The sequence below is a fragment of the Pseudophryne corroboree genome, chromosome 3, assembly GCF_028390025.1.
Source record: "Pseudophryne corroboree isolate aPseCor3 chromosome 3, aPseCor3.hap2, whole genome shotgun sequence".
NCBI lineage: Eukaryota > Metazoa > Chordata > Amphibia > Anura > Myobatrachidae > Pseudophryne > Pseudophryne corroboree.
This window is the reverse complement of record NC_086446.1, coordinates 74,836,671-74,857,335: the sequence shown is the minus strand read 5'-3', so window position 1 is coordinate 74,857,335 and position 20,665 is coordinate 74,836,671. Positions and strand designations below refer to the sequence as shown.

The 20,665-nt window shown below is 41.0% G+C and overlaps 1 protein-coding gene and 2 long non-coding RNA genes across 4 annotated transcripts in view; 2 read left to right on the top strand and 1 right to left on the bottom strand.

Moving 5' to 3' along the window:
• LOC135054779 (parvalbumin alpha-like) overlaps positions 1–20,665 on the top strand; it is a 144,713-nt gene that overhangs the window by 31,299 nt on the left and 92,749 nt on the right. The window lies entirely within an intron of this gene.
• On the bottom strand, positions 14,147–16,937 carry LOC135054777 (uncharacterized). Its single transcript, XR_010243573.1, has 3 exons — positions 16,861–16,937; positions 16,575–16,787; positions 14,147–15,455 (listed from the first exon to the last, which is right to left on the bottom strand). It is a non-coding gene; the product is annotated as an uncharacterized LOC135054777 (long non-coding RNA).
• Positions 15,449–17,021, top strand: LOC135054778 (uncharacterized). Its single transcript, XR_010243574.1, has 2 exons — positions 15,449–16,475; positions 16,563–17,021. It is a non-coding gene; the product is annotated as an uncharacterized LOC135054778 (long non-coding RNA).

Below are 20,665 nucleotides of genomic sequence, written 5' to 3'. Positions count from 1 at the left end.
TTTTTATTTATAAAAAACATAAGGACCGGAAATACAAAAAGTAAAAAAAAGGACTTCCGGTGGGCGGAGCATCGTGATGGCCGCATTTTACTGATAGCTCTGTCTCCCAGCTGCTGAATCTACCTCAATCCTTTTGCAGATCTTATTCAAAAGAATCAATAACTATACAGGAGTGTGTTGGGGATTCAGCTCTACCTACTACACCGAACATTGAGGAGATTGGAGCGTTTACCCACCGGAATCCAGCCTGCCACTACTGAGGCCTACCTACGTCTCAGTGGCGTGGTCCGGCGCCATTACCGGCCTTGCTGCACTTCTACAGTGAATCCAGCCCTCCCACCTCTATTGCCGTGGGCCCTATGACTTGTGGCGGCTGAGCGGACGATCCGGAAGGTGACTGCGGGAGCCGTTCTGTACCTGCTGGCGGAGATCTGATGGTGGATGGATGGCCGGTGGGTGCGGGAGCCGCATCGTCCCTGGCCGTGGTGAGACGGAGGGAGAACCGGAGCAGTGCTTGAACCGGGAGGTGGCCGACGGGGTGAGGGATCGAGACCCATGTGTTCCCCAGTGGCACTGTTTGCTGTGACGAGAGGCCTGACGAGAGGCCTGACGGTGTTGTGCGCCGCAACGGCCTCACCCGACCTGTGCCTGACGATGCGTTTGTCTCCGCTGCCGGGACCTTGGGGATCGGTGCTGCGGGCGTATGACACTGGGACCGAACGGTTGGTGATTACCCTCTAGGCTGGGCCCTGCTTCCTATTTTGAGTCCCTGAAGTTGGGTGGGACCCCGGTGATAGCCCCGTGCGGCGCCCATTTCACCCGCCCCTGAACTTGGATGCCAGGCCCTACTCTACCTAGTGAGCGGCTGTGGGGTGCCAGTGCCTAACCCGCTCTTGCTGCACAAAGGATCAATGTTACCCCTAAAGCAGGTTTCAACAAAAACCCAGCAACCCTTAGCTTGAACCTTCTTTTGGGCATTGAATAATATTTGGGAACTGGGGGTGCGGACCTTTGAGGGAAGTTGATTGGAACCCTATGATCAACCCCATGACAAACCTGAGCCGCCCTTCTGCTACAATACACGCGTGCTGAGATATAGTGCAGGGCAGTGTACTCTCTCCCTAACGTCCCAGTGTTTGCAGCCATTCCTTCAACAGAGACTGCTTCCCTTGGCTACTCCAGGGTGGCTGTTATCAGCGATCAGATACCAGACTTTTCCTTTAATTTTTGTTGTCATGTTCTAATTTCTGCTACTACCATATGACAAGTATTCTGTTTAGATATAGACATAGGGGTATAATGTTTTCTACTGTTTATTAAGTATTGTGGATTCAGACACACTTTTCTTATACAACAGTGCCACCTACAGCTCTTACATTATATAGCCCAAATATATGAAAGTTCTTCTTTGGGCAGATGTTCTACTTGAAGTGACTGCACAGATGCAGGACATACTGGTGTCATTATACACAAATTGAATACTCATAATATATCTCACGCTAAAACTTTACATGTGTAACCGTAGTGTTGGGCTCTTTACTTTGCCTTTATAACACATTACGGATCACGGTTTCACAACTGGTAGCACTTAAACTATCCCTACAATAAAAGATAAATACTGCCACTGGATGATATATAATACTTAAGGTCAGTATATTTTATACAACTTGGCTCACACCAAAAGCCTGCTATTAATGGTGACAAATCCCTATGACTGCAGTTATATACAAGGTATATATGTATATTCATTGTTAACTGCTATCAATTGCAACTGTTCTGTTTGATTCTATACATATCAGGTAATCTGTAGGTAAATTTACTACATATTATTGTTATTGTACCACAAATTGTGCTGATTCTTGGGATATAACTTCCTATTTACTGTTTTTACTATCAGTTAGATATTTGGGTAGTTCCCATTGAGTACTGTTTTCTTTCCACCCTCTTTCCCTCGCCCTCCTACCCTTTCCCTCTCCCCCCCCCCCCCTTTTGTTGTTGTTGTTTTTGTTGTTGTTGTTTGTTTTGTGTAATTCAGTAAGTACAGCTTACTCTTCACAACTTCAGTGGTTGAATTCAACTATTGCCACTTGTATGTTTCTAGTTATGTAGATATTTCAAAAACATCCATCCATAGGTGGTGTAGAATCTCTAGCTAACCTGGTTATTGTCCCATAGTATGGACAAATTTATAGATAAATATCCAACTGATACCATGGTCAGAAACGGGAAATCTCAATCCAAAACCCCTTCGGTTAGGGAAAAGGTAAACACACCCCAGCCTAATTGTTCACCTCCCTCAGCATCTCAAGACTTTTCTTCCACACTCATTATACCCTCCCTTTCTGGGGAAAGTTCCTTACCTCTAAATCCAACCCTGGAAAAAAAATTAGACGCGATCCAAACAACTTTAAACACGGTCTTATACCCTTTAGAATCACATACCAAACGATTAGTGGAGGTGGAGCAGCGTGTTAACACGACAGAGGATGCTATTGTATCTCTGCAAAATTCTGATGACTCTCACTTCCAGCAAATAGCATTTTTGACCTCAAAGATAGATGACCTTGAAAATAGGGATAGCGAAGCAATCTTAGATTTATAGGCATCCCAGAGTCAATATCTGGTTCGGATCTTTTCGACCTATTGAGTGTTGACATAATTCAAAACCTCAATGTTCCTAGTACCTAGGGAACAGTACTCATTGAAAGAGCACATCGTATTGGCCTCGATAGGGGTCCCCCCTCATCCCAAATACGTCCTCTTCCTGTGATTGCTTAACTTTAGAGATAAAGAAAACATACTCATGGCATACAGGAAAAAACGCACGCTTGAAGTGCGAAACTTTAAAGTATTGATATTTCAGGACTTTTCGGCCTCTGTGGCTCAGAGGAGGAAAGAATTTACCCCAATATGCAAACATTTGTTTACTGAAAATGTTAAATTTGCCCTCTTATATCCAGCTAAATTGCGGATCTTCATTGATGGGAAGACCCTTAATTTTGACACTCCTGACCAAGCTAGAGATCACCTAAAGATTTCATTACAAGGTTCCTCTACAAATCCATCTCCAAATGGATGAGTTGATGGTATATCATCTCAGATATTTACAATTTACTCTGGTTTTACGAATAAATGCTAATTTCCTACCTCTCTTGTGCTAGAGGGGTTGAACTCTCATAGATAAACTGTTGGAAATGTGTTACAATTTGTTTATATGCTATTTTTGGTGCTCTCTACTCTTTTTCTCTCCTTTTTCTTCTCCCCTTCCTTCTCTTTTCCTGGATCGCCTGTGGTCCCTCTCCATTGTCTCCATGCCGCTGCCATATCCAACTTGCGTTCGGAGCGCTTGTCTCACTAGCTGGGATGGGACGGGTGCGCTAATCAAAGATACACTATCTACAATTTCTTTTGGTAAGTGTGGAATTGGATGACAACTCATGTTGACTCTTCTAATTTAGCCCCCCAATTGACATCATCTGCTATACGGTTTTTGTCATGGAATGTAGCCATATTGAACTCCGCATGTAAACGACGACGAGTATTGTCCCATCTCAAATGATTAGCCCCTGATATTATTTTATTGCAGGAAACGCACTGGCTGCGTGGTCCCCATGCGACCCTTAAAGCGACATGGATTCAGGAATGTGTCTCAACCTCTTTTGATAAGAAGAAACGTGGTGTAGCGATCTTGTTTAGTAAACATCTTCAGTACACCATTGACAATGTAGTGGCAGATAAGGAGGGGCGCTTCTTGTTGGTGCATCTTTCAGTTCATGGTGAGAAATTTACTATTCTAAATATTTATGCCCCTAACACATCTAGTTTGGCCTTTTATAAAAAGCTATCAAATCTTCTCATGAAACATGAGACTCCTAACTTAATAATTGGAGGAGACTTTAATTGCCTACATAACCCCCTATTGGATCATTCCGCCTTTACCTCCTCTACCTCTTCAAACCGTGTGAATGGGTTTGATTTTCTCTGCTCCAATCATGATGTAGTAGATCAGTGGAGACTGCATAATCCTTCCTGTAAGGATTTCACGTTTCATTCTAGGGTTCATGATGTATTTACTAGTATAGACTATATTTTGGTGGCGGATACTCTGTTCCAGCGAGTTTGTAATACCATAATAGATCCTATCATTGTCTCTGATCATGCCCCTATACTTTTTGATTTAACTAGGTCTACTCCCTGGTACTCTTCACGCCTTTGGCGTTTCCCCTCCTTCCTCTCCCAGAATGATGATTTTCAACTATATTTGAAGGCTAAATGGAGGGAATATGTAGATGATAACTTAGAACATTGGGATGATCCTGTTTTATTTTTGGAGACCTCAAAGGCAGTGATGAGAGGGCATGTGATCTCTTACATAGCCAAACGTAATCGGAATCATAGGAAAGCATTAAATTCATTAAAAAACAAACTGAAAGAAGCCTACCATCACTATTTGAGATTTTCAACGGCAGATAACAAATCAATTTACTTGCATCACAAACAAATTTTAGAGTCCTTTCTTATGAAAGAAGCTCAAACCAAATTAGATTATTCTAAAAACACTTATTACCGCTGGGGGGGGGGGGGGGGGGGGGGGGTAAATCGGGAAAAGTTTTAGCCTATATGGCAAGTAGACAACAGAAGAAACAATTTATTATGAAATTGGTGGACCCAAATTCTAATGTACTGGCTACTGACCCTGCTGATATTAACAGTGTGTTTCATTCATACTTTACTTCTCTTTATAAGGACTCTCCAATTGACCCCCTTTTGTTGGATTCCTTTTTTAAAGAAGCCAACCTGCCATGTGTAACAACTCAACAGAAAGAATTCCTTTCTAGTGATATAACAGAGGAAGATATTGGGATTGCCATTGACAGCTTACGTCTTAACAAATCGCCGGGTCCGGACGGATTTAATGGAAATTATTATAAGTTACTGAGAGATGATATTATTCCCTCTCTAACTCATATTTTCAAACAGATTCAGGAGGGTAACCTTCAATATCCTACATTTAATGATGCTTATACTATACTGTTACTAAAACCCAATAAAAATCCTGATTTAGTAACCTCGTATAGACCTATTACGCTCTTGAATCAGGATTACAAAATTCTTTCAAAAATTCTGACGACTCGTTTGCAAACAATCCTTCCTTCTCTCCTGACGTCCCACCAATCTGGCTTTACCCATGGTAGGAACATGGTTCGCAATGTTCGCCTGGCGGTAGCGGCCTTATATTCTTCAGTAACTCAGAAACAATCCTCTAATATATTGTTAAGCCTAGATGACGAAAACGCATTCGACAAAATTCTATGGCCCCATTTATATGCTGTATTGCAAAAGTTGGGGTTTGATTCTTCTTTCATTAATTTAATCAAATATCTATATAATTCCCCCAAGACAAAATTGCTAATCAACGGTCTTTTAGGTGACTCCATTCAAATGTTTAGGGGAACTAGACAGGGGTGTCCTTTATCCCCATTACTTTTCAACCTTGCATTAGACCCCTTGCTAAGAGCTCTCCAATCCTGGCCCCTTTTTCGAGGTATGTCCTATGGCAATACAGAAGTTAAGATAGCTGCCTTCGCAGATGACCTTCTTCTTTTTATTTCTAATCCCCATGAATGTTTATTACCCCTTATTTCTAAACTAGAGGAATTTGGTAGGATATCGGGATTCACCATAAATCACTCCAAATCTACTATTATGGCCTTAAACGCCTCTTTTCGTAAGGCTACGTTACAGGTTGGTGATCTGAAATGGGAAGATTCTTATATCTCTTATTTGGGGATTCGCCTTCCCAGAAATATTTATGATCTCTATACCATTAATATAAAAAGTACTATTGATACAGCTCTTAAGGAGTTGGATGGTTGGCAACATTTACGATTATCTTATCTGGGAAGAGCCAACCTCATAAAGATGATTACTTTTCCGAAACTGCTGTATCCCATTCAGGTTCTGCCATTACTGTTTACCAAGACGGATCTTAAGCGAATTGATGCGGCTTTCCAACAATTTATTTGGAAGAAAGCAAAACCTCGCCTTAGTCTTCGGTTGTTACAAAGAACTAAATCTGAAGGAGGCGTTAATTTTCCAAATATGGAAATCTATAATTATGCTGCTATATGTAGGCACATCAAGGATTGGATTTCACATTCTGACTTATACTCCAATTATTCAGTAGAACAATCCTTTCTTACCAATATAGATTTAGTCTGTTTTTTGCATTCTCAGAAGTCTGATGTCCTGCCAGAAATACTAGATAACCCTCTCTTGATGTCAGCATGGTCGGTTTGGCATACGATCCGCAATAAGTGGAAACTTAGCACTTCACATTACTTGTTTCTTCCTTTAATTGGTAATGTGAACTTCCAAAACGGGTTGGCCTCTGCCCCTTTTACTTTGTGGGCTCAAGGAGGGCTTACGACAGTTCGTCAGCTTACCAATGCAACTACACAGGGTACTCTTACTTTTTCTCAGGCTCATTCTAAATTTCCCTTTTTACAAATTCATAATTTAGCTTTTTTGCAAGCACAACACTATGTTTCCAAAGTAATTTCCTATCTTTCTCCCATGGACTGGGTGAGCCAGTTGGATATTGCCTTTCAGTCTCCATTTAATGCTAAAGGAGCTAATTCTCTGTTTTACAAAATATTGCGAACACCATATTATGGAGGCCACTATGACACTGTCATTACTAGATGGCAGAGACACTTTCCTGATCTTAGCGAAGCCGTAATTCTAAAGGCGCTTCTACATTCCAATCGCACTCTCCCGACTATGATGTACCAAGAAATGTTCTTTAAATTTTTTTTATAGGGGCTATCTATCACCCTCTCGATGTCAATTAATGGGGATGTCTTCCACTTCGACATGTTTAAAATGCGCGCGACCTGAGGCTACTCTTTTTCACTGCTTGTGGGATTATATTCATATTAAAAAATTCTGGCTTCAGGTAAAACAATTTGCCACTACAGAACTAGTACATTTTTTACCATTGTCCCCTGACTGGGCCATTTTTGGTATACTACCAACGACCTCTAGGGTTTCCCCGGGGTGTTGCAAATTATTGTTGATTCTTTCAGCTGTGGCAAAAAAAATTATTTTACAACAATGGATACATCCATCCCCTCCTTCATTACAAATGTTTAAGGATAAACTATTTTATGTATTTAAAATGGATTGGATGGAGACTTCATTACATAAAGAACAACGCATTAAGAATTTTTTTGATGTTTGGGAATCTTTTATTGATACTTTAAACATTTCAATAAAGACACAGATTCACAATTGTTTTCGTACAACTTTATGGTATGAGACTACAATACTTCTATCTGACCCCCCTATTCGACTGAGCTAAAATGATCAGGAATTATGGGGCAGCAGGCGATTCATCCTCCTCCCCTCCCCTCCTCTCTTCTTTCCCTCATCTACTCTCTCACTCTTCTTTCTACTTTTATATACCTCTTCCTCTTCCTTTTTATTGTCTTGTTTTCTATTCCTTCTCTTGAAGAGACTGCTCTTTCCTGATTGGTTGTACACCTTACGGATACTCTGTATACTTACTATTATGAATACAACGTCCTATATCATAGCCATTATATAATGTAATGTCTCTCAGCTACTTTTCAAGTGCTGCTTTGTTGGCATTGTATTAAAATGTTTTAAATGTAAAATCGAAATAAAAACATTTTTGAAAAAAAAAAAAGGAAAAAAAAAACACTGACCAAAACACATAACCACTATGGCAACATCAACACAGGAAAACATGTACAGGACACTGACATAGGCCACAAGTTAAAGAAAAACAAACAAACAAACAAACAAACCAAAAAAACACACACATCTTCATTTTGTATTGAAAGGATAAATATTACAGATGCAATATATAAATTGCTCTGCGATGTGGCACTCCAAAGACACATTACCACTATATGATCCAAAACAAAATGTAGCCATTTAAAAAAAATTACAATGCAGTGTGGTGTCACGGTACAAATACAAGCAAAAAAACAAAAACAAAATAGTGTTACACGAATATTAGTCAATATTGCCCATAGTCTTTATTAAGCTATATCCAAAGGCCAAAAAAAGGTTAGAAGAGCCGTCCCGTGCGCAAAACAGCTGCTAGTCAGTGTGACACTTCTAGAGGTATCCCTTTTAACCTCCACCAAGAACAACAATAGCAAACAAAAGATTGAAGTAAACACTTAACCAGCGCTTTTCCAGAATTCCATATGATAGTTCATTCGCATTAACCCTTTTTCATTTAGGGTATACAAGATATGTAAAGAGAAAAAATGGAAGGAATATAGTGTAACACTGTTTTAATTGACACACAATACAGACAAACAATAATGGAACTGATTCTATATTGAGTCATAAAATACAGTGTATGGCATAAAAGTTCCTTTGCAAGGAGGCAGGCTTATTAAACAGCGGGTAATTACCGGATCAAATTGAACTGAGTTTAAACAGTTCAAAAGACGCTCAGAACATAGGATCACACGGTATCCTTCGGGTGCTCCTTCCAGCACTTGCAGGGGGCGTGCAAATGGTGGAAGGCGCAAGCTCTTCCCGTCCAGTGTTGGGAAGGTCAGGCATTGCAACCGACACAATTGGACTCTCCTTGGGGATTTGTGATTTCGAAGAACGCACAGTTCTTTGCTGTGCTTTTGCCAGCTTAAGTCTTTTCTTTTTTCTAGCAAGAGGATGAGTGCTTCCATCCACATTTGAAGCTGAACCACTAGCCATGAACATAGGCCAGGGCCTCAGCCGTTCCTTGCCACTCCGTGTCGTAAATGGCATATTGGCAAGTTTACGCTTCTCCTCAGACGCTTTTAATTTTGATTTTTGGGTCATTTTACTGTACTTTTGTGTTTTGGATTTTACATGCTCTCTACTATGACATTGGGCATCGGCCTTGGCAGACGACGTTGATGGCATTTCATCGTCTCGGCCATGACTAGTGGCAGCAGCTTCAGCACGAGGTGGAAGTGGATCTTGATCTTTCCCTATTTTTTTAACCTCCACATTTTTGTTCTCCATATTTTAATGTGTGGAATTATATGCCAGTATCAATAGCAATGGCCTACTACTATATATACTGCGCACAACTAAAATGCACCACAGGTATACAATGTAGATGGATAGTATACTTAATGGATGACAAGTGATGACACAGAGGTAGGTACAGCAGTGGCCTACCGTACTGCTATATATAGTATACTGGTGGACACTGTCAGCAAACTGCTAAACTAAAATGCACCACAGGTATACAATGTAGATGGATAGTATACTTAATGGATGACAAGTGATGACACAGAGGTAGGTACAGCAGTGGCCTACCGTACTGCTATATATAGTATACTGGTGGACACTGTCAGCAAACTGCTAAACTAAAATGCACCACAGGTATACAATGTAGATGGATAGTATACTTAATGGATGACGAGTGACGACACAGAGGTAGGTACAGCAGTGGCCTACCATACTGCTATATATAGTATACTGGTGGACACTGTCAGCAAACTGCTAATCTAAAATGCACCACAGGTATACAATGTAGATGGATAGTATACTTAATGGATGACGAGTGATGACACAGAGGTAGGTACAGCAGTGGCCTACCGTACTGCTATATATAGTATACTGGTGGACACTGTCAGCAAACTGCTAAACTAAAATGCACCACAGGTATACAATGTAGATGGATAGTATACTTAATGGATGACGAGTGACGACACAGAGGTAGGTACAGGAGTGGCCTACCGTACTGCTATATATAGTATACTGGTGGACACTGTCAGCAAACTGCTAAACTAAAATGCACCACAGGTATACAATGTAGATGGATAGTATACTTAATGGATGATGAGTGACGACACAGAGGTAGGTACAGCAGTTGCCTACCATACTGCTATATATAGTATACTGGTGGACACTGTCAGCAAACTGCTAAACTAAAATGCACCACAGGTATACAATGTAGATGGATAGTATATTTAATGGATGACGAGTGACGACACAGAGGTAGGTACAGCAGTGGCCTACTGTACTGCTATATATAGTATACTGGTAGACACTTTCAGCAAACTGCTAAACTAGTCTAAAATGCACCACAGGTATACAATGTAGATGGATAGTATACTTAATGGATGATTAGTGATGACACAGAGGTAGGTACAGCAGTGGCCTACCGTACTGCTATATATAGTATACTGGTGGACACTTTCAGCAAACTGCTAAACTAGTCTAAAATGCACCACAGGTATACAATGTAGATGGATAGTATACTTAATGGATGACGAGTGACGACAGAGGTAGGTACAGCAGTGGCCTACCGTACTGCTATATATAGTCTACTGGTGGACACTGTCAGCAAACTGCTAAACTAAAATGCACCACAGGTATACAATGTAGATGGATAGTATACTTAATGGATGATTAGTGATGACACAGAGGTAGGTACAGCAGTGGCCTACCGTACTGCTATATATAGTATACTGGTGGACACTTTCAGCAAACTGCTAAACTAGTCTAAAATGCACCACAGGTATACAATGTAGATGGATAGTATACTTAATGGATGATTAGTGATGACACAGAGGTAGGTACAGCAGTGGCCTACCGTACTGCTATATATAGTATACTGGTGGACACTGTCAGCAAACTGCTAAACTAAAATGCACCACAGGTATACAATATAGATGGATAGTATAATTAATGGATGACGAGTGACGACACTGAGGTAGGTACAGCAGTGGCCTACCGTACTGCTATATATAGTATACTGGTGGACACGTCAGCAAACTGCTAAACTAAAATGCACCACAGGTATACAATGTAGATGGATAGTATACTTAATGGATGACGAGTGACGACACAGAGGTAGGTACAGCAGTGGCCTACCATACTGCTATATATAGTATACTCGTGGACACTGTCAGCAAACTACTAAAATGCACCACAGGTATACAATGTAGATGGATAGTATACTTAATGGATGACGAGTGACACAGAGGTAGGTACAGCAGTGGCCTACCGTACTGCCATATATAGTATACTGGTGCACACTGTCAGCAAACTGCTAAACTAAAATGCACCACAGGTATACAATGTAGATGGATAGTATATTTAATGGATGACGAGTGACGACACAGAGGTAGGTACAGCAGTGGCCTACCGTACTGCTATATATAGTATACTGGTGGACACTGTCAGCAAACTGCTAAACTAGTCTAAAATGCACCACAGGTATACAATGTAGATGGATAGTATACTTAATGGATGATGAGTGATGACACAGAGGTAGGTACAGCAGTGGCCTACCGTACTGCTATATATAGTATACTGGTGGACACTGTCAGCAAACTGCTAAACTAAAATGCACCACAGGTATACAATGTAGATAGATAGTATACTTAATGGATGATGCGTGACGACACAGAGGTAGGTACAGCAGTGGCCTACCATACTCCTTTGAACGTGTAACGCATTTCTCCGCCTTTTTCCGTTACCGTCAGCGGCTGTCTGAGGAAGCCGCGGACAGTAACGGAAAAAGGCGGAGAAACGCGTTACACGTTCAAAGGAGCCCATCCACAACTACCACTGTGACAGCCACGGACCCCAACGAAATTAGAACCAACAGCGCCACTTGAATCCCGGCAGAACGCAATCACGGTAACCTAACTGATGTAATAAAAAAACGGAGGGATGAAGCTGTAAGATTTGGAACCAGGGGAAAACAATGTGGATATAAAGTCAAGTGTTTTAACAATCCAAAATGCATGCATATTAATAACATCAAAAGCTGTGCACAGCAGGGACCCAGTGAACTCTGTCTACATAAAAAAAGAATAATTTGTAGCAAAGATCGCTACAACGTATCAGATCCAATAGGACTCTATATATAGAATAACATTATTTCAAATCCTAGGACTTCTCAAAAGGTTATATCAGCTATACAGCCTATTTATATATGTATTTTTAATTTTTTGTTTTAAACATGTCTTCTTAAGGTTGAGAGCCACATAGAAATACAGGCTTTATATTAATGAATTTTTTAAAAGCTGTCTATATATCAAATTCTATAAAAAATAAATTATAACTTTTTGTTTATGAAATTGTCTAATGAGTATTAAACCCTTTCGATATACAGTAATATATAGAATCACATGTACATTTTTATTATTTTTTATTAACCATTTGTTAGTGGTGTAGCGCATCCCCAACACCAATTTTTTCTATAGTCTTCTGTTTTGTGTTTGTTTTAATTTCTCTGTGGCCAGTTCTGTCCTAAAATCTCATGTTTATTGTTCTTTAAACTATACACACAGGTGTTGGCTGTTTTGCAGCCCCACATCGAGGCCTCAATCTGCTTCCCTACCCAGGAGTCTCAGTGGCATGCCGTCAGGGTAGATTTCTATGAGCTGGCTGGCATGCCCAATGTGCTTGGAGCCATAGATTGCACACACATTCAGCTGAGACCACCTAGGGGCAGGCAGCACATATATACAAACCGCCATTTCGAACACTCCACAAATGTGCAGGTGGTTTGTGATGCAAATCTCAAAATAATGAGTGTTGTTGCTGGTTACCCTGGGGGCTGCCATGACTCCTTCATCCTCAGTCAGTCATCCCTCTTTGATAAGTTTGAGGACAGACAAATGCCAGATGGATGGCTGCTGGGTATGTAATTTGATATGTGTAGGCCTGCGTATACTTTGTCCAAATACAGGTGCAGATGTATTAACCTGTAGAAGGCATAAGGAAGTGAGAAACCAGTGATCTGTGCAAGGTGATAAAGATCCAGCCAATCAGCTCCAATATGTAAATGAACATTAAGGAACAGATTGTCTGCTGCCTCTATTACCTTGCACATATCACTGGTTTTTCACTTCCTTATGCCTTCTCCAGGTTAATACATCTGCCACACAGTGTGTTACTTATGTGTTGCTGTATCTTAACATGAATCACGTTACTATATCTGTATTTTAGGTGATGCAGGATATGGCTGTTTCTCTTGGCTTCTAACTCCATTGCCCCGACCTGATACCCCTGCTGAACACAATTACAATCATGCACATAAGTCCACATGGAATATGATAGAAAGATGTTTTGGTGCGCTGAAATCTAGGTTTCGGTGTCTGGATAAGTCTGGTGGCCTTTTGTTGTATAGTCCCTCCAAGGTGACTCAAATTGTGTTCTGCTGCTGCTTTCTTCATAACATGTGTTTGCAACAACATCTGCCACATGTTGAGGAGGAGGAGGAGGAGGAGGAGGAAGAAAGCAGCCAGCAAGTAGAGGAATTAGAGACATCTGGTGATACTTGGAGTACAGATGTGGGGAGGCAGGTTAGGCAAGAGATCATCAATCGCTATTTCTAAGGTAAGCTTGGTTTGCTTATTTCATTTGTTGTGTAATCATAAATAGATGTTTGGCCTTTTTTTCCCCAAAACCATTACTCAGAATGTGTCTGTCTCCTTGACACATACAAACATACCCTCGCTTTATGAAAAACAAATGTCGCATGTGTATTGTGTGTATTTTTATTACCAAAACAACAGATTATAAGTGGCATGCATTAAGTCTGGATAACTGATCGTAAACTTGCAGTGCTAATTTCTTACAAGGCCACATAATCCATTTAGTATTTCACTTTATCATTGTGTGCAATTCCCTAATGCACAGGTTCACAAACTCGGCCCTCAGGACCACACACAGTGCATGTTTTTCACGTAACCCAGTAGAGGCACAGGTGTATGAATTACTCACAGACATATGTTAAAATGTTCACAGGTGGAGCTAATTATGTCACTTGTGATTCTGTGAGGAGACCTGCAAAACATGCACTGCGTGGGTTCCTGATTGCCGAGTTTGAGAACCTGTGTTCCCAAAAAACACTCCTCAACATATAATATGTTAGCCTTGAGGAATACATGTGTCCCTATGTGTGATGCACCATCATATTTAAGACATACAAACTTACTGTAATCTGGATTAATTTATTTCCTAATGTTTGATGCTATAAAATTGATGATGGGTAAGTAAATACACAGTTTCCCACACATACACATTATTATACACATTCTTTGATTTTTTTTTTGTAGTAAAAGTACATATTTGTTTGTTTCAACATCATGTGTAAAAACATTCTTACTAATTTTTAACACACACAAACATGTCCCATCAATACTGACATTCATTTTGTCAATGTTTTTAAAACAAAACAAAGCCAACATATTACAAGCTTTTTACGCAACTCAATTGTGTTCTTCTTGTAATGTTGTATAGAGAATAAAGCTAAAATATGTATCAATAACATTGTAATTTGGATTGTCTGCAGGGATTGAGAATGATTGGAATCTAGAAAGAGTAATGATTAGAAAAAAATCAAGTGGTCAGTTTACTTCCTGCTAAAGACATTCTGCCTGGCTGGCAACTATTGTGTCTGCAGGGAAAGAGAATGATTGGAATCTAGAAAGAGTAATGATTAGAAAAAAAAATCAAGTGGTCAGTTTACTTCCTGCTAACATGTATGTGTGGCTCCATCAACATTTCCCTCCTCCAATACCAAAAAAAATGGTAAAGAATAAATGTGCGTACAAATTTTATCTTTTTGTTTGTACCACTTATAATTGATGATGTTGAAAAAAGTGTCAAGGAGCTAAGTGTTATATATTTTTATCCAAAAATACACTTACTAACTATTTTGAGTTACTTATCACAAATGTCTAACTTGAATTTTTTTCACGTTTTTTTTGTGGCTGCGTGTCCTGCCCTTTACCTTTAGCACTGTCATATTGTTGTGCTCTGGTGGAGCGTCTTGGTGGTGATGACACTGGCGTGATATTTGGAGTAGTCGTACCAGAACTGCTGCTTGTTTGCTGTTGGTGCATGCATCTGAGTGTTTCATTCAGGTTAGTGAGGGTGGCATTGAGTTCACGTGTAGCAGCATTTTGATTGTTTACTATTCGGAATAAACTTTCATTAATCTTTTGATTGTTTTGAAAAATGCTCATATAACTTTGCTGTTGTCTGTGCTGTTCTTCCATTATGTGCTGAAAGTTGTCCATGACCTGTGTAATGTCTGTACGCATGAGTTCCATGGTATTGCCTATTCTGGTTGTTTGTTCATTTTGTCTACTCAGATTTCTTGATATTCTTCTGAGGTGAGATGGTAGGCTTGCAAACATTTGTGTCTGCTTACGCAGGCAATCTTCATTAGTGGCCTGCTGTCTAGCCCAAATGGACCAACACCTGATCAGGGCCTTGTGTTTCTGGTGTTGTTGGGCTGTGTTGTGGTGGTGGTGTGCTTTGCTGTGGTGGCATACTCACAGGTGCTGGGGGGCTCATTCCTTGCATTAATGGCTGCATTTCTAAGATGTTTGTCTCCTCCATGTCACTGTGTTGCTGTTGTTGCGGAGGGATGCTGTTCCCAGGACTAGAAGCTGAAATGTTAAACAAATCTCCGTTAGCTATCCATATGTTTTTGAAATGAAAACAAATCACTACACATGGAACACATGTCATTCACTGTTGCTTTCAACTATTCTGCCTAGCAACATCATCACTCATAGCTTAAATACATACATATGCCTGTATGTGGCAAATGTGTCTGGTTACTTAATCGTGAAAGCAAACACTTTAGTTTTATTGTAGCTCACACATACTCCACAATAAAAACACATTGGAATACATAATGTGTTACCTTATAGCTTTGTTCAAACAAACATAGTAATGTTTTTATATGTATTTTGCCATGTTACCTCAAACACACATGTGTAATTTGGAAAAACAACCTTACTTTTTGCAATAAAACCAACATGCTTTTTTGTTGCAGCATCTTACACACAATGGCCCTCATTCCGAGTTGATCGGTCGCAAGGCGAATTTAGCAGAGTTACACACGCTAAGCCTACGCCTACTGGGAGTGTATCTTAGCTTCTTAAATTTGCGACCGATGTATTCGCATTATTGCGATCACAAACTACTTAGCAGTTTTAGAGTAGCTTCAACCTTACTCTGCCTGTGCGATCAGTTCAGTGCTTGTCGTTCCTGGTTTGACGTCACAAACACACCCAGCGTTCGCCCAGACACTCCCCCGTTTCTCCGGCCACTCCTGCGTTTTTTCTGGAAACGGTAGCGTTTTCAGCCACACGCCCATAAAACGCCGTGTTTCCGCCCAGTAACACCCATTTCCTGTCAATCACTCTACGATCGCCGGAGCGATGAAAAAGCCGTGAGTAAAAATACTATCTACATAGCAAAGATACTTGGCGCAGTCGCAGTGCGAAAATTGCGCATGCGCACTAAGCGGAATTTCACTGCGATGCGATGAAAAATACAGAGCGAACAACTCGGAATGAGGGCCAATGTCATACTGTATGGCTCAAGTGGACATACATATCTTTACTGGATGTGGACAAGGCCATTTAGCTTGGATTCCATTTCAGCTTTTACTTACTGCGGTAAGTATCTAAGTTTTTGATGTATTTGACTTAATGCAATTATGAAAATTTTGGATTACGTTCTGAAATTTTTAACATTTATTTCAGTTTGATACTCACAATCAAGATGAGGGGAGTGTGGATGACGTCTTGGAGGTGTGTCCAAAATTTGGAGTGGGGGGACAGAACATACGGACGATAATCTTCATGGTGGGGTAGCCTGCTGTGGTTGGCCCGGGACATACGACCTTGCTTTCTTTTCGGCCACAGGTTTTTTGTTGTGATGTCTTACAGAAGTCCCACTTCTGCTGCTCCATACTTCTTTTGATGGACCTTTTAATGAAAGTGCAATTTTGTTATGGCCATTCCTTTACAAGCATACCCTATACAACAATGGACACTTTACCTGCTTCTGCAGCATCATCATCATCAGATGTGATAGGAGTTACTGGCCGTCGAGTAGTACTGCTTTTTTCTAACACTGTATAAAATTAAAAAAAACTATTTTATCATGCTATTGTGTATACATCCACCCATTATGCTTATAAACATTTATTCTTTTAGAAATGCTTGGTTTTTATTTATAAAAAACATAAGGACCGGAAATACAAAAAGTAAAAAAAAGGACTTCCGGTGGGCGGAGCATCGTGATGGCCGCATTTTACTGATAGCTCTGTCTCCCAGCTGCTGAATCTACCTCAATCCTTTTGCAGATCTTATTCAAAAGAATCAATAACTATACAGGAGTGTGTTGGGGATTCAGCTCTACCTACTACACCGAACATTGAGGAGATTGGAGCGTTTACCCACCGGAATCCAGCCTGCCACTACTGAGGCCTACCTACGTCTCAGTGGCGTGGTCCGGCGCCATTACCGGCCTTGCTGCACTTCTACAGTGAATCCAACCCTCCCACCTCTATTGCCGTGGGCCCTATGACTTGTGGCGGCTGAGCGGACGATCCGGAAGGTGACTGCGGGAGCCGTTCTGTACCTGCTGGCGGAGATCTGATGGTGGATGGATGGCCGGTGGGTGCGGGAGCCGCATCGTCCCTGGCCGTGGTGAGACGGAGGGAGAACCGGAGCAGTGCTTGAACCAGGAGGTGGCCGACGGGGTGAGGGATCGAGACCCATGTGTTCCCCAGTGGCACTGTTTGCTGTGACGAGAGGCCTGACGAGAGGCCTGACGGTGTTGTGCGCCGCAACGGCCTCACCCGACCTGTGCCTGACGATGCGTTTGTCTCCGCTGCCGGGACCTTGGGGATCGGTGCTGCGGGCGTATGACACTGGGACCGAACGGTTGGTGATTACCCTCTAGGCTGGGCCCTGCTTCCTATTTTGAGTCCCTGAAGTTGGGTGGGACCCCGGTGATAGCCCCGTGCGGCGCCCATTTCACCCGCCCCTGAACTTGGATGCCAGGCCCTACTCTACCTAGTGAGCGGCTGTGGGGTGCCAGTGCCTAACCCGCTCTTGCTGCACAAAGGATCAATGTTACCCCTAAAGCAGGTTTCAACAAAAACCCAGCAACCCTTAGCTTGAACCTTCTTTTGGGCATTGAATAATATTTGGGAACTGGGGGTGCGGACCTTTGAGGGAAGTTGATTGGAACCCTATGATCAACCCCATGACAAACCTGAGCCGCCCTTCTGCTACAATACACGCGTGCTGAGATATAGTGCAGGGCAGTGTACTCTCTCCCTAACGTCCCAGTGTTTGCAGCCATTCCTTCAACAGAGACTGCTTCCCTTGGCTACTCCAGGGTGGCTGTTATCAGCGATCAGATACCAGACTTTTCCTTTAATTTTTGTTGTCATGTTCTAATTTCTGCTACTACCATATGACAAGTATTCTGTTTAGATATAGACATAGGGGTATAATGTTTTCTACTGTTTATTAAGTATTGTGGATTCAGACACACTTTTCTTATACAACAGTGCCACCTACAGCTCTTACATTATATAGCCCAAATATATGAAAGTTCTTCTTTGGGCAGATGTTCTACTTGAAGTGACTGCACAGATGCAGGACATACTGGTGTCATTATACACAAATTGAATACTCATAATATATCTCACGCTAAAACTTTACATGTGTAACCGTAGTGTTGGGCTCTTTACTTTGCCTTTATAACACATTACGGATCACGGTTTCACAACTGGTAGCACTTAAACTATCCCTACAATAAAAGATAAATACTGCCACTGGATGATATATAATACTTAAGGTCAGTATATTTTATACAACTTGGCTCACACCAAAAGCCTGCTATTAATGGTGACAAATCCCTATGACTGCAGTTATATACAAGGTATATATGTATATTCATTGTTAACTGCTATCAATTGCAACTGTTCTGTTTGATTCTATACATATCAGGTAATCTGTAGGTAAATTTACTACATATTATTGTTATTGTACCACAAATTGTGCTGATTCTTGGGATATAACTTCCTATTTACTGTTTTTACTATCAGTTAGATATTTGGGTAGTTCCATTGAGTACTGTTTTAGTGTTTTCTTTCCACCCTCTTTCCCTCGCCCTCCTACCCTTTCCCTCTCCCCCCCCCCTTTTGTTGTTGTTGTTTTTGTTGTTGTTGTTTGTTTTGTGTAATTCAGTAAGTACAGCTTACTCTTCACAACTTCAGTGGTTGAATTCAACTATTGCCACTTGTATGTTTCTAGTTATGTAGATATTTCAAAAACATCCATCCATAGGTGGTGTAGAATCTCTAGCTAACCTGGTTATTGTCCCATAGTATGGACAAATTTATAGATAAATATCCAACTGATACCATGGTCAGAAACGGGAAATCTCAATCCAAAACCCCTTCGGTTAGGGAAAAGGTAAACACACCCCAGCCTAATTGTTCACCTCCCTCAGCATCTCAAGACTTTTCTTCCACACTCATTATACCCTCCCTTTCTGGGGAAAGTTCCTTACCTCTAAATCCAACCCTGGAAAAAAAATTAGACGCGATCCAAACAACTTTAAACACGGTCTTATACCCTTTAGAATCACATACCAAACGATTAGTGGAGGTGGAGCAGCGTGTTAGCACGACAGAGGATGCTATTGTATCTCTGCAAAATTCTGATGACTCTCACTTCCAGCAAATAGCATTTTTGACCTCAAAGATAGATGACCTTGAAAATAGGGATAGCGAAGCAATCTTAGATTTATAGGCATCCCAGAGTCAATATCTGGTTCGGATCTTTTCGACCTATTGAGTGTTGACATAATTCAAAACCTCAATGTTCCTAGTACCTAGGGAACAGTACTCATTGAAAGAGCACATCGTATTGGCCTCGATAGGGGTCCCCCCTCATCCCAAATACGTCCTCTTCCTGTGATTGCCAAATTTCTTAACTTTAGAGATAAAGAAAACATACTCATGGCATACAGGAAAAAACGCACGCTTGAAGTGCGAAACTTTAAAGTATTGATATTTCAGGACTTTTCGGCCTCTGTGGCTCAGAGGAGGAAAGAATTTACCCCAATATGCAAACATTTGTTTACTGAAAATGTTAAATTTGCCCTCTTATATCCAGCTAAATTGCGGATCTTCATTGATGGGAAGACCCTTAATTTTGACACTCCTGACCAAGCTAGAGATCACCTAAAGATTTCATTACAAGGTTCCTCTACAAATCCATCTCCAAATGGATGAGTTGATGGTATATCATCTCAGATATTTATAATTTACTCTGGTTTTACGAATAAATGCTAATTTCCTACCTCTCTTGTGCTAGAGGGGTTGAACTCTCATAGATAAACTGTTGGAAATGTGTTACAATTTGTTTATATGCTATTTTTGGTGCTCTCTACTCTTTTTCTCTCCTTTTTCTTCTCCCCTTCCTTCTCTTTTCCTGGATCGCCTGTGGTCCCTCTCCATTGTCTCCATGCCGCTGCCATATCCAACTTGCGTTCGGAGCGCTTGTCTCACTAGCTGGGATGGGACGGGTGCGCTAATCAAAGATACACTATCTACAATTTCTTTTGGTAAGTGTGGAATTGGATGACAACTCATGTTGACTCTTCTAATTTAGCCCCCCAATTGACATCATCTGCTATACGGTTTTTGTCATGGAATGTAGCCATATTGAACTCCGCATGTAAACGACGATGAGTATTGTCCCATCTCAAATGATTAGCCCCTGATATTATTTTATTGCAGGAAACGCACTGGCTGCGTGGTCCCCATGCGACCCTTAAA